This window comes from Oryx dammah, unplaced genomic scaffold (assembly GCF_014754425.2).
Source record: "Oryx dammah isolate SB20612 unplaced genomic scaffold, SCBI_Odam_1.1 HiC_scaffold_18, whole genome shotgun sequence".
Taxonomy (NCBI): Eukaryota; Metazoa; Chordata; class Mammalia; order Artiodactyla; family Bovidae; genus Oryx; species Oryx dammah.
The window spans coordinates 61,373,704-61,388,302 of record NW_024070202.1 but is presented as its reverse complement, the minus strand read 5'-3'; the positions used below and the strand labels follow the sequence as shown (position 1 = coordinate 61,388,302).

The 14,599-nt window shown below is 46.4% G+C and overlaps 1 protein-coding gene across 2 annotated transcripts in view; it reads left to right on the top strand.

The window, feature by feature from the left end:
- Window positions 1-14,599, top strand: part of EEPD1 (endonuclease/exonuclease/phosphatase family domain containing 1) — a 123,029-nt gene that overhangs the window by 34,034 nt on the left and 74,396 nt on the right. The gene's annotated exons all lie outside the window — the stretch shown is intronic.

Here is a 14,599-nt window from a genome sequence, read left to right as displayed (position 1 = left end):
TGGGTTTACAGTTTGCTGATGCTTGTCCCAAACCACTGCTGTGTTTTGGTCACTTCTAAGAAAGGGGAGGGATTAAGTTCACTCAGCAGCCCCCAGACCATGTTTAACCCAGAATTCATCTTAGCTGAGTGACAGTGGCAGAGTCAAGAGTCAAGTCTACCCTGGAAATATCAAACCTGGGACTATGTGAGGACAGGAAAAAGCCCTGGAACCATAGCCCTTCGGTTCTTCCTTCCATTGAAAATTTTCAATCCCTTCGGTTTGAGGCATGAATGATTCTATATGAAGTTCTCTCTCATAATCAGGCAGCTTTTAAAAATAGTAGTTTTATAAAATGAGTTACTAAAAAACTTTCACAACATATGTATAGGATATAGAGAATAAGTGATTCCAGGAAAACTCATATGCCTACCATTCAACTTAAGAAAGAGAACGCTGTTATTTTGAAGTTCCCTTTGTACCCTACCCACACAGAAATCACTACTTGCTAGAAATTTCATCATTGTTCATCCTTTCTTGGATTTTCTGGAGAGTTTTAACACATATGTTTGTATCCCTAAACACATTGCTGAGCTCCATGTAAACGGAGTAACAGGCCGTGTATTTCTCTGCCCCTCTCTCTTTGTTTACTCAGTCTTGTGCCCCTATCATCTGTGCAGAAATGCATACCTGTGGTCTGTCCATTCCCCCACTGTGCACCCACTGTGTGGGTGGTGGACAGACCACAATTGACTTATCCGTTCTGCCACTGATGGACATTCAGGCTGTTTCCAGCTTGGGGTTATCGCAGCAGTACTGCTGCTGTGTTTCTTGGGGCATGTGAGCGAGAATTTCAGGAATAGGCTAGAGGAAGAGTGGCCAGCTTTTGCTGTTTGACTGAAGAATTATTTCATTGATCACACCGTTACCAAGCAGCCCTGTGCCAGACATGATGTAACAATGGCAAGAGTGTGGATCCTCAGATCCCTTGCCCTAACTCCCACGGACTGTGGTTCATCACACTGCTACCCTAGAAAGGTGCTGCTCTCTCCAGCTGATGAAGGTCACAGGTAGGATACCAGCATCATGAGTCAGGGATGGCTCCTGTCAGGGAAATAAAATCGTGCCTTTGTGACTGCTCATAGTTCCAAAGTGATGTTTCACTTTGTGCCCTTTGTATTGATGGCAGTGTGTTTGTTTGGTGTGTCATTAAGCTTTGCAGGGATCATGTGTTCTGTATCAAGTTTCTTTTAAGCTCTACACACAGCCTTTACCTTGGCACAGACGTGTATAACATAACTTAGAATATTCCTTTACCAGCTGGAACAAGTATAACTGACTGTTATAGATACTTGAAGTGCATTTACCTTCATTTTTTCCTTTGAGGGATGTATTTATGTTGCTTGTTAGGTTGGTTCCTTCCTGGTGGATGTAGAAAACCAGCAGCATGGAATCCTAGCTCTGCGTAACCCAGGGACCCAGAGGCCAAGTGGCTGAGACTTTTTAGCACCTGGACCTCACTCCAGCACCTCTCAGGGCCCTCCTCTTCTCCACCACTTCCCTTCTTTCTGTCTTTTGCTCTCCTCTTCCTCAAAAGTCTAGTCTCTTATTTCCTTTGGGTTCACAGTGAAGGTTGATAACAGCCACTGGGGAAAGCGCTCTGTGGCATATTGGCTCTCTGACCCCCAGAAAGTGTATCCCAGGTGGGAGCAGTCTGAAATTCCAATTGTGATTCCTAGGAGGAGAAGCAGCACCTTCTCACCTCTGGCACTGACTCTAGACCTTCAACCAGAATCCGCTGGCTTCCAGAGAGGGTTCTATAGCCTTATTTAGAGATAACAAGGACATCCCTGGTGGTCCAGTGGTTAAGACTCCATGCTTCCAACGCAGGGGTTATGGATTTCATTCCCGGTTGGGAAAGTTCCACATAACCATGCTGGGGGGAAAAAAAAGACAACAAAGATGCATTACCACATCCTCTTATTGAATTTTGAAATAGCAGCAGCCTACTGGAAGGACTCAATAATTATCTGTTTTCCCCTTTATGACTAAATTAAGATGTCTGCATTGATCTCAGGGAAGTAAAATGATTCAAGGTGAGCAGTTAAAAGTAACTAAAGATAAAATAAAAATATAAAATAAAGTTGAAGATGTTCAATTAAAAAAAAACTCAAGATAAATGTACAGATAAGGATGAATGAGTATATACTTGTATGGGTGGAAGTATAAGCAAGGTCATTGTCGTGGCTGGAGTAAATGCCAAATTTGGACTGATTAAAATTTAGTATACTAACCATTCTTTCAGTAGTCTTAGGAACTGTTATTGGCAGTGTTAAATACTGAACATTTTAGCTGCAATGTGTATTTCTATAACACAGCTCATATGCTATTATGATTATAAATATGGGAATGATGTCAGTATAATGTGGAAGTCAGTTGTTCCCAGATTATTAATAATTTGCAGCAGTGCACGAATCCAGAAGAGCTCTGCAAGGTAATGAAGAACACAGAACCCATTCCCCTTGTTCTCGGTTCCTTTTGGCTGCATGTTCTGATTTTGCATGGCTCCGTCTGAGCTGTCTGCATTTTGCCCTTGTCATTATAACTCGGCAGCCTCAATTCCTCTGTGCCTCCTCTGTAGTCAAGCCACCTTTACCTTTAAGAATTTTAAGTGGATTTTCCTGTTTAAAAAAATTTTTTTTTAATTGTGGTAAAATATACATAACATAAAATTTACCACTTTAATCATTTTTAAGTATATTGGTGTTAAGAACATTCATGTTGTTAGGCAGCTGTCACCGCCATGCCTCTCTAGAAGCTTTTTATCTGCCCAGATTGAAACTACAAACTCGTCAAATACTAACTCCTCATTCCCTTTTCTCCCCAGCTCCTGGCAACAGTTGTGATCCTTTCTGTCTCTGTCAATCTGACTACTCTTATGTATCTCATATAAGTGGAATTATACAGTACCTGTCCTTCTGTGACCGGCTTGTTTGACTTAACATCATGTCCTTAAGGTTCATTTGTATTGTAGCCTCTGTCCAAATTTCCTTTCTTTTTATGACTGAGTGATATTCCTCTCTATGTATATACCACATTTTGTTTATCCATTAATCTGTCTGTAGACACTTGGGTCATTTCCACCTTTTGGCTATTATATGAATAATGCCTCCAGGAACATGGATGAACAAGTATCTATCTGCTACTCCCAGTTCTCTACTTATTCATAATTTTACTTGTTTCTAACTGTGCTGCTAATTTTTAACTTGTTACTTGCTTTGTTAATTTTCTGGGTACAAATTTGCATCAGTCTTGAATGGTCTGTCTCTTTTTATTTTTGTCAGCCCTGTTATTTTTGCTACAGGATTTTTAGAACATGTATTTTTTTGATAGTCAATATAGCAAAAAAAAAAAAAAAATTGGGCTTCCCAGGTGACTCTGGTAAAGAATCCGCCTGCCAGCGCAGGAGACACAGCAGACATGGGTTCAATCCCTGGGTCAGAAAGATCCCCTTGAGAAGGAAATTGCAACCCACTCCAGTATTCTTGCTTGGGAAATCCCATGGACAGAGGAGTCTGGTAGGCTGTAGTCCATGGGGTCACAAAAAGTCAGGCATGAGTTAGCAACTAAGTATACGCACACATAGGAAAAATGATTGCATTTGAGGATGAGGCTAGAAATGAGTAAGAAGAGACACTTCTTGTTCTCCCCGCCATCTGTTAGTTATAATGATGTCATTTTATCAGTCTTCTCATGCCTCTGGCACCTGCCAGCACTGTGCTGGTGTCAGTCTGGATGGTGTGGTAATGGCTTTCAATTCCCACCACTCTGTTGAGAGGTAGGTTGCCACAACCAGTGACTTTTTGATTGCAACTGAGACAGATGGCCTGGGTGACTGTCATCCAGGCCCTGCGAGAATGGAGGGCCCTGTGATCCCATGGGCTGTGTATTCATTTTTTGTTCAGTCACTCAGTTGTATCCAACTCTTTGCGACCCCATGACCTGCAGCATGCCAGGCTTCCCTGTCCTTCACCATCTCCCAGAGCTTGTCAAATTCATGTCTATACAGTCGGTGATGCCATCCAACCATCTCATCCTCTGTCATCCCCTTCTCTTCCTGCCTTCAATCTTTCCCAGCATCAGGGTCTTTTCCAGTGAGCTGGCTCTTTGCATCAGGTGGCCATGTATTGAAGCTTCAATATCAGTCCTTCCTGTGAATATTAAGGATTGATTTCCTTTAGGATTTACTGGCTTGACCTCCTTGCATTTCAATAATCAGCTTCAATTAAAAAAAAAAAAAAAAAAGCAAAATTTCCGTCAGGACCTTACCTTTGCTCAGATGAGTTCTCCAGTCAATAGTTGAAAGTTAATTCTGCATCCCTTTCTTCGTGTCCTGGTTCCCAGTTATCTGCTGAAATAAGTGGTTTGCATTTAAAAAACTGAGCTCTGAAATGTGTAGATGGATGACTATTTATAGACATTTATTTTTAAATGTGTTTGGAAAATGAGTAGTTGAATGCTTATGAGGCCCATTAGTTACTTCTGATGTTTTACTATGAAAATGCCAAAGGTTATCAAGGATTTAAGTAATTTCATATTTAGAAATGCTTGACAGCAACTCATTATCCAATATTGACTTCCACATTATAAAAGTGTCTGTTTAAGGCATGACAAATTGAGCATCATGTAGTGGGTTTGATTTGACAGATGTCGGGCATCTTGAATAGTCTGATGTAGTGCCGTTGAGACGTTCCTGCCCTGCACTCTGGCCTCTGCAGCAGGTAGTGGGTTTCTGACCATTCCCCTCACCCTGCCCCAGCATGTGAGGTTTCAGTGAACAGCACACTGCAGGGTCGTGAGGGGGGACCTAGCCCAGTGCCTGGCACAGTGTGCTTCTCCAACCTATATCTGCTGATTCCTTAACCCAGTTTATAGATATTTCAAGATGAGTGGTAGTCTAAATTGTGAAGCCTGGAACGTTTATCTGGTTGAAAACTATGTTGTTGTTGTTTTAAATATCAAATCCTAGCAAAAATAAAATCCATGAATAGTTTTATTTAATCTTGAAATATTAAGACTGATGTTATTATTAAATGTGCAGATAAGTTGAACTTCTTTATGTTATCAGCAGACATTAATTTCCCTAAATCTTTTTGGAGTTATTTGGTTATATTAACTTTTGGAGGTTAATGTGAAAATGTGAGAATCTTGAATCTTGAAATCCAGCCAGTCAGTCTTTACTGAGTGCTTGGCCTGAGTTAAGAGCTCCAGTCAACATAGGTGCTTTAGGGATTAAAAAAAAAAAAGTGCACTCCCCAAAATGACCAAGAAAAGAAGGCTTCCACAAAATGACCTACCCACGTTTCCTTCCTGAGGTTATTTAACCCTGGATAGGAGTAGAGGTCTGCGATTAGACTTGGTTCATGTCCTGTACCCCAGGCTAGCTGTGTCTGACAGTTTGGGGAAATTCCATAACCTTTCTGTGCCTCAGTTTCCCCATCCATAAAATGAAAGCAGCAGGCACCCCTTTGGTTTTGATGACATGTAGGTGAGAGGTGCACACAGGAAACCCGCAGTCCATGCTGACCACTATTTTTAGCTTAGGTGACTCTTGGTATAGCTTCGGTGTCCATCTTCCACTCTCCATTCCTGTGACATACTCAGACAAAAATCAATCAGTGAAGAAGAAATATCGCATGACATCCCTTATATGTGGAATCTAAGAAATGATACAAATGAACTTACAAAACAGGAAGAGACTCTCAGAGAATGAATTTATGGTTCCTGGGGAGAAGGACGGGGGGGTGGATGGGATAGTTAGGGAGTTTGGAATAGACATGTACACACTGCTATATTATTATTTTAAATGGATAAATAACGAGGACCTACTATATAGCACATGGAACTCTGCTCAACGTTGTGTGGCAGACTGGATAGAAGGGGAGTTTAGGGGAGAATGGATGTATGTGGCTGAGTCCCTTTGCTCTCTACCTGAAACTATCACAGCATTGTTAATCGGCTATACCCCAATATAAAATAAAAAGTTAAAAGAAAATATCAATCTGATCCTGACCAAGAAATGGTCCTTGCTTGGTGTTTCAAAGGCTGTGCACGATTTCATCCTTAAGCCCAGGATTACTTTTGAAGGTGACATGATGGGAACAGCGACCAGCACACAGGGTGGCCTTCACAGTCTGGCAGGCAGGAAAGCACCTGGCCCCTTCCACCAGCCTCCTTTGTTCTTTGAGGTTTATTTTAGTCCTCTGAGTCTGATACCTAATGGAAGCCTGGCACGTAAAAATAACTCTCATCTGAGTAGAGTTGTAAAACAGCTAGCTCTTTGAAAGTGAGAGTCAGGGATGAAGCCTGTGGCTTGATCATCCCCATTATTTTTAGAGAGAAGCCCGCTTTCAGGTGCCCACCCGTCCTTCCTGGTCCCTGCCCCCTGGGGTTGATCAAGGCCAGCGGGAGTGTGACCTGAACCCACCTCCCTGCCCCCCGTCCCCCGCCAGTGCTCCAGCTTCCTCATTTTGGTCTTTTGCCAGCCGTCTTCCCTGAAGTCATTACTGGTCATTGACCTCTTCCCCAGAAGAATGCTCAAGAGGTCTCTGAACTTGAAACAATTTCCACATTTGCTTTTACACAGGAGCCCGTTCCCTTGTTTGGGCTGGGTGGTCTGAAACCAGGCCACGCAGGGAAATAACCCTGTGCCTGTGGCTTGTCAAGGAAACAGTCTCCAAGAAGAGTTGGTGTGTTCCAGAGCTCATTACCTGGGGCAGCTGAGTTGTTGGTTCTCAAATTAAGTGCGTGGTTGGACCGACAAGAGTGAGTTAATAGGATAAGGAGTCGGGGCCCCCAAATCAGCCAAGCTGAGATGGGTCTGATTAAGAATCTAAAACCCACTGTTTCAGCCTAGAGCTCCTGCTGTGGGTGGAACCTTCCTGGCACAGCTGTAGGTAAGCGTGGGCGAGGGTGTGTACTGCACACTGGAGAGATGGGGGTGGAGGAGCCCTGAGGCAGCTGTCACCTGGCCTGCTGAGTCCCCCTCCTCTGTTATGCCGAGACAAAGGTGGCCCTAGCAGGGGCTGGCTGTCATTCACTTTCCACATTGAGACTTGAGCCCACACTGAAGGAGAGCAACAAGCACTCAGACTGGGAATGACTAGTGACATGTTCAGCTGCCTGGTCTAGTGTGCACCATCCCAGGAGGTGTAGATCCGGGCACTTAAAACCATCCCAGATGCTAGTGCTGGGTCTCTAACCAGACGTGCTTCATTTTGTGACTCAAGGTTGCACTTTTTTGTTAGTCTGAGGGAGCTTATCCTAGGGACGGATTGTGGCCAGAGACCACAGCCTTTTCTGGCTTGGGAATCCAGGATCCTGAGGCTGTTTGTGACCCCTGCTCTGTGCCCTTGAGGATGCATGGGCGGGTTGAGGAGGTCAAGGTTCCGGGCACTGAGACTCTTCAGGTTATCAGAAGCCTGCAGGTTAAAGTGCCTCATCTCTACCAGCTCTGAACAGGCACGTGGGGCTGAGTTGCATGGACAAGAAGGTGCTGGGCACCCAAGTCTCTCAGTTCAGTTCAATCACTCAGTTGTGTCCAACCTTTTGCGACCCCATGGACTGCAGCACTCCAGGTCTCCCTGTCCATCACCAACTCCCTGAGTTTACTCAGACTCATGTTCATTGAGTTGATGCCATCCAAGCATCTCATCCTCTGTCATCCCCTTCTCCTCCTGCCTTCAATCTTCAACCCTTTTCTAAAAGCAGAGTGCGTGAGTTTTGCATTGCAGATGTGATACTTATTTTTAAACGCTGTGTGCGAGCAGTGACGCATCCCCTGCCAGCTAATCTGTGTTGTGTAAAAGCACACAAACCACAAATTATTGTTAAAAGGGAAGAAAGCCAAAGAACAGATGCAGTGAACCCCTCGTGTCATGTGACTTGAGGGAGAAACTCTGCAAGAGGCATTTCTGAGCAGCAGCAGAGGGAAGACCCATGTGACTGGAACGAACAGGCAGCAGATTCTGCCCACTTGTCCTCTCTGGGGTAGCTGACACCTTCCTTTGTCTCTGATTTTCAGGGCACTGATGATGCCCATTTCTGTGTGTGTGTGTAGTCCTTATTGCTCTTTCATTAAAATGAAGCACAATAATTGGCTTGTACATGCTAAGAGAAAAAAGTCAGGAGTATAGAGCTTGCAGTATCATCACAAAGGGAACAAACATGGGACTTGACCAGGCCTGCATCTCAGCACTAGGTGATACTAGGCAGGCCTGGTTTACTAAAGTCAGAGACTGTCATATAACCCAACTCCCCTTATATTAAAAAAAAAGTTGGTATTAAAATCTAAGAGTAGAAACGATACTCCTTAGGCCAGTAGTAGGACTATGTTGTTTCCATGAATGAAATTTGAGACCTTCTGGATCAAGAAACAAAAAACATGTGTGGGGGGAATTACTTCTTCCCTGTCCAGAGGTCAGGGGCTGGTTGGTCTGCACATTCTCCCTGAGGATGAGTGATGCCCTGATGCCCTGCGTGGGAACGGAAGGCTGTGCCCCAGGATCCCTTCTGTCCCTCAGTTTCCCTCATGGGGCTCAGGTTGCTGGAGGGAGGGCACCTGGGGAGGGACTGTGGGGCCCGGGCCCTTTGCTCTCCCTCTCCAGATAGTTGCAGCCTGGCTCTGCCCGGTCCTGACCCCATCCCTTCTCTGAAGGAACTCCTGGTCCAGTGCAGGAAGCAAGCAGAACACAGAGTTTGAAGTTAGCAGCAGGGATGCTAGTGAGTCTTGGGGTGAATTGGGTGCCAAGAAAGGGTCCCGAAAGAGCTGATGATAAACACCAAGATCCAAAGTGCCCACCAGGAGAAGTTAGATGAAGAAGAGGCCCAGAGCTCCCAAGAAGAGGAAAGTGCACGGTGTAGAGTAAGAAGGCAAAGTATGGCTGGAGTACAGAGAGAAAGTCTCAGGGGAAATAGGGAGCAATAAGGCTGGGCAGGAAGAAAGGGACCCCTTCAAGCAGGCCTTGAGAGGCCACCCAGAGGTGCGGAGTTATGCCAAGGGCAGAGGGATGAATAGAGGAAGGGCAAGAAGACCAAATGAAACTCTGGATTTTTCATGTGTTGATGGAGCCCTATCCTGAGGTGGCAGATTGCCTCTCCTAGTAGAGAGTGCCTAGGAAAGTTTCAGGGGCTGCAGCTTCTAGAAAGCCTTGCCTTTGGACATTGTGGGATATTGTTTCATGTTCCATAAGGAGTAGTCTTGTTAACATGAGCCCAGGGCTGTGTTTTCTAAGAGGAACTTAGGAATCCAGGCCAACACTGAGTGGATGACCCAGCAGCAGAGCAGCTTTGCTCATCTTGGTACACTGTTCTTAAGGTTTTTTCCCCAAATAATCATCATCTTCCTCTAAGGTGCCCTTTAGGGCCATATCACAGCACTGGCAGAGCTGACAGCAAAATTAAGCCTTGGACACAGCCTGAGGGGTTTGGAGAGTTTTGCTTAGAACCTCTGGCTCCACCTGAGTCCTTTGGGCCAAGCAGCCCCCACCAATCCTGAGACTCCCCAGTCCTGGATTTATTTTGGGTGGCCTTTGAACTTCATGTTTTGAGTCCTTTTCATTCCAGAAGAACTGTGGCTATTTCTGTTTTGAGGTCAAGAAAAGATTTGAGTTCATATATGAGGGACCTTCAGGTTTCTGGTTCCATTTAGGAAGATGAGGATGTCTAGAGTGGACATCATTGATTGGGCATGATTTCCAGGCCCTGAGGTCCTCCTTGGCAACAACTTGGGTATATGTGGAGCCAGATTCATTCTTTAGGATCCGATCCAGGTCCAGGCATGTTAACTACATGTTGAAGGAAGAAATCCTGGAATGATGAATGAAAGAGGGAATGCACCAGTGAATGAGTGCCAGTTCCAACCTGAAGTACAATTTTCAAGTTGACAGTTTTCACCCCAGTGGTTCTTTCGACCTGCCTCTCTGTCCATTCCTTGTGGCCCCTCCAAGGTGAGTATCCCCTGGGGCAGGAGCACCTGACAGGACTTCTCCAGGCCTGGCCCCTCCTGCTGCCACCTGCTTTAGGCAGCTTGTTACCTCTGCATGTCCCTTGCATCCAAACATAAGTCTGAATCGCACCCCCCAGAGCTTGTGAAGACTCAGTTAAGATCTTATTCTCATGGGAAGAGCCCCTCTGTGGCTTTGCAGGGATACCATCCTAGCCCAGGGAGGGGAAATGGGACAGCCTCTAAGTGGTGGTGAGTTCATGCCAGAGCAGCCATCCTCAGCGGCCCTCTGCGGAAGGGCCACCTGGGCATCTTTTTACATGCAGATTCCGTAGCCCCAGTCTGAGTGAGTCTGACTGAGCTTAGGATGCCAGCCAGTGGTCAGAATCCCTAACAGACTCCTAGGTGTTTCTGGGTAAGTGAACAGCAGGGTGGACAATGCACGTAGCGCTGGGTGGTGGGGTCCCCGGCTCTGCAGGAATCTGACCAGTCCTGGTGATACAGTGAAGCTCAAGGGGCAGGGCCCCCTTTCCAAGTACTCTAAGCAGTTACCCTATTTGTGTACAGTGTGAGATGGGAGGGCTAACAGGGTTGGCTTGTTGGCGGGACACTGAGGCTGGACAGCCTTTGAGGCAAGAGGAGGACAGGGGGAAACGTGATTTGCTCATGAGAGATAAGAGGTGACCCAGAGCTGCCCTGACCCATGGCACCCAGGTCAGAGCTAGGCCTGGTACCCAGCTTCCCTGAAGGTATACTGTTACCTGCTCCTCACTGTGAGATTAGGGGTGGATCTGAAAAATGCTTCCCCTCTTAATGACTCACAAGAGAAGCTGAGAAAGCCAACCTCTAAGTCCTGATGCCTTTATGAACTGAGTTTGTGATGTCTTTTCCAATTTTAAAGACCTTTGACAAGATGTGCAGTGGTGAGCAGGAAACTCTCTGGGTCTGCCCGCCAAGTGTAGAGCACTTGAATGCTGAGATGTCAAGGACCTTCTTCCCTAAAGATAGAAAGGAGGCTTTACAAGATTAGACATCCTGCATCCCTTCTGTGTGGGAGCACGCTGGATGCTGTGTTTCATTAAGGCATGGCTATAAAATTGGTGAGTGCTCTGGTCATGACTGTCTCTTTCCTAGAGGCCCCAGTCAGACACATTTTCTTAAGTGCATGCTCATGGTCACTTGAGTGGAGCCCCCCACCCCCCTTCCACTGACTTCCTATTGCCTTGTGGTCTGAGAGGGAGGCTGGTAGAATGAGAGTGCCCTGCTGGCTGTGCTGGGAACTCTCTCTATGGACCACTCGAAGGACCACAGAACTGGGGAGGAGGGGCGGTGGGCAGGCAGGGGGAGCCTCCTTGCTGTTGCTCCAAAGCAGAGGAGCACCTTATACATCAATGAGAGTCTCAGGACACACCGCTTTGTATGGTATCTTTGACTGACATTCCTGGCCAGAAATGCAGGCTTGTTCTCGGAGGATGGGAGCTCTCTTTTCTCTGAGAAATCTTTAAGAAACTTCTCCAAAAGGTATAGTGTGTTGCCCACACGCAGCACATTCTGCCTCAGACCCATTTATCTAGGTACTGTGCCTCACTCGGTCGTGTCCAACTCTGCGATCCATGGACTGTAGCTCATCAAGCTCCTCCATCCATGGGATTCTCCAGGCAAGAATACTGGAGTGGGTTGCCATTTCCTTCTCCAGGGGATCTTCCCAACCCAGGGATCGAACCCGGGTCTCCCACATTGCAGGCAGACGCTTTAACCTCTGAGCCATCAGGGAAGCCCAAGGTACTGTGCCTCACCAGCCGTTTTTCACTGGGTATCAGGAAACTGAGTTGCCTTGGTTTTCCAGTTCAAGGACTATCTGAATGATAAGGATTTTTTAGGAAGGAGGGTTATCATTATTATCATTGTTATTCAAAGCTCATCATCCCCTCCCTTTAGAATTTTGAAAGAAAGTGTTACTCAGTCTGACTCTTTGAGACCTCATGGACTGTAGCCCACCAGGCTCCTCTCTCCATGGGATTCTCCAGGCAAGAATACTGGAGTGGGTTGCCATGCCCTCCTCCAGGGGATCTTCCTGATCCAGGGATAGACCCTGGGGCCTCCTGCATTGCAGGCGGATTCTTTATCATCTGAGCTACCAGGGAAGCCCCTAAGCTTTTATGATTACTGGCATGGCCCTTGGAAGGCAGCGAGGAGGACGGGGACTTGCTGAGAGATGGGGGGACATTTTGGTTATAGGAAGGGAGGCCTCATGCTTGGGATTAATAGTAAGCAATAATTAATAGTAATGTTTGGGGTTAATAACTCCATGACTTCTGAAACTTCCAGGACTCTGGGCCAGTTTTGCAGAGACTTTGGGGAAAAAAACAGAGGTAGAGAGACAGCCTGTCATTGGATAGGCCTGGTTCAGGTCCCCATTTTCCCTCTCCTGGTTGGGTGGTGGCATCCTCTCTGAGTCTCAGCTGCTGCTTCCCTAAACTGGGACTTACACCCTCTGTCTCGAAGCCATGGTGCCCCCAGAACCCAGAAAGGAGAAGGGAAGCTTCCCCTGGGGAAGGGAGCTATGCGCATCCGAAGGACCAGAGCCCAGGGGACTGTGATGAACTCCCCCTCACCTGTACAGGGCTGTCACAGGACCTGCCCCAACACAGGACACATGGAGCACCTGGCCTTTCGCAGGTGTTTATAAATGACAGCCATTGTTTATCACCTTGTAAATCTTGAGTTCTTAGTGCTGTTTTATAAGATTTGTGGGTTTTTTTCCAGCATCATATTTCTTTAAGCGAGCCCAGTTTTGCTCCAGAGTAAGAGCTCAGTTCTAGAAAGAAATGCTCAGTTTGGGGAATCATTGCCTGCCCATTGCCTTTTCTAGGTCAGATGCCGTGAGTGTTGGATCTGCCCTTCAGAACAGTCCTTCGGGGAGGTTGACACTGAGGGTGTTTTTGGTTTATGTCTTTGGATTGTTGTTTTGTTACTGAGATTACCAAATTTCCCAAGCTGGATTCATGCCTGAGGCTGTTCTTGGAGGTTTGCTGGAGTCTTCTGTCGCTTGTCTGTTGGGCCAGCTGGTGGTCAAACGTGTACTCAGGTTCTTGAGTTCTGTCTGGCTCTCCTCACGGCTCCTCCAGCCCCGCAGCCCTTGAACATGAGCCTGCCCCAGAATCACCTGCTCAGACATTTGGGCTGTCTCCAGGTAACTCCTCTTGGGGTGGTTAATTTGTAGCAAAGAGGAAAGTGGTAACTTTGCAGTGGAAACACGTGCAGATAGCACCATGCGGGACATAGCAGCTTCAAATATCTTCTGATATGACATCCCCCTAGAAGGGTACAACCTCAGTTCTGTGGCATTTTTGCCAAAATGCATGATCCGAATTTAATCACAAGGAGACAATGAACAAACTCAAATTGAGAGGCTTTCTACAGATAACCGGCCATTACTCTTAAATCTTGTCAGAGTCACGAAAGACAAAGACCGTCACGGATTGGAGTGGACCCAAGGGGCATGATGCATTGTGGGCTCCTGAACTGGAGCGGGAAGGAACCTTAGTGGACACTTGGCAAAATGTGAATATGGTCTGTAAAGTACTATAGTTAAAAGTTAATAGTATTGGGTCACTTAAGGCCCCTGATTTAGATAATTACACTGTGTTTCATAAGGTATTAACTTTGGGAGAAGTTGCATGAATGTCCTGGCATCTTTTTCACAACAGGGCTTGCAGTTTGGAGCTGGAAAGGCCTGCTGCTGCTGCTAAGTTGCTTCAGTCATGTCCAACTCTGTGCGACCCCATAGACGGCAGCCCACCAGGCTCCCCCGTCCCTGGGATTCTCCAGGCAAGAACATTGGAGTGGGTTGCCATTTCCTTCTCCAAAGCATGAGTGAAAAGTGAAAGTGAAATCGCTCATTCGTGTCTGACTCTTCATGACCCCATGGACTGCAGCCTACCAGGCTCCTCCATCCATGGGATTTTCCAGGCAAGAGTACTGGAGTGGGTTGCCATTGCCTGGTCTGGGTTCAGATCTTGCCTCTGATAACTATTAGCTGAGCAACACAAGGCAGGTTGCATTTCCTGTGTGAGCCTCTGTTTCCTCATCTGCCCCCCACCACTGGAGTTTCTCTGAGGATAAATGCATGTGCAATCCACAGTGTGTAACATTCCCTTCCCCAGTGATAAAGAAGGGATTTGTCTTCTTTCCCGCCTTCCAGCCTTTCCCTGACCTGCCCTTTATCTCTTGTCGACCTCCACTGTGCACCTTCTCATGTGGTATTTTCAGAAACCTACACATGCATTTACACCCAGAGTCTAGAAGGTAGTTCCTTGTTGTTGTTGTTCAGTCGCTATGTTGTACCCAACTCTTCTCGACCCCGTGGACTGCAGCATGCCAGTCTCCGGGGTTTGCTCAAACTCATGTCCATTGAAGTCAATGCTACCATTCATCCATCTCATCCTCTGTTACCTCCTTCTCCTCCTGCCTCAGTCTTTCCCAGCATCAGGGTCTTTTCCAATGAGTTGGCTCTTCGCATCAGGTGGCCAAAGTATTGGAGCTTCAGCATCAGTCCCTCCAATGAATATTCAGGGTTGATTTCCTTTAGGATTGACTAGTTTGATCTTCTTGCTG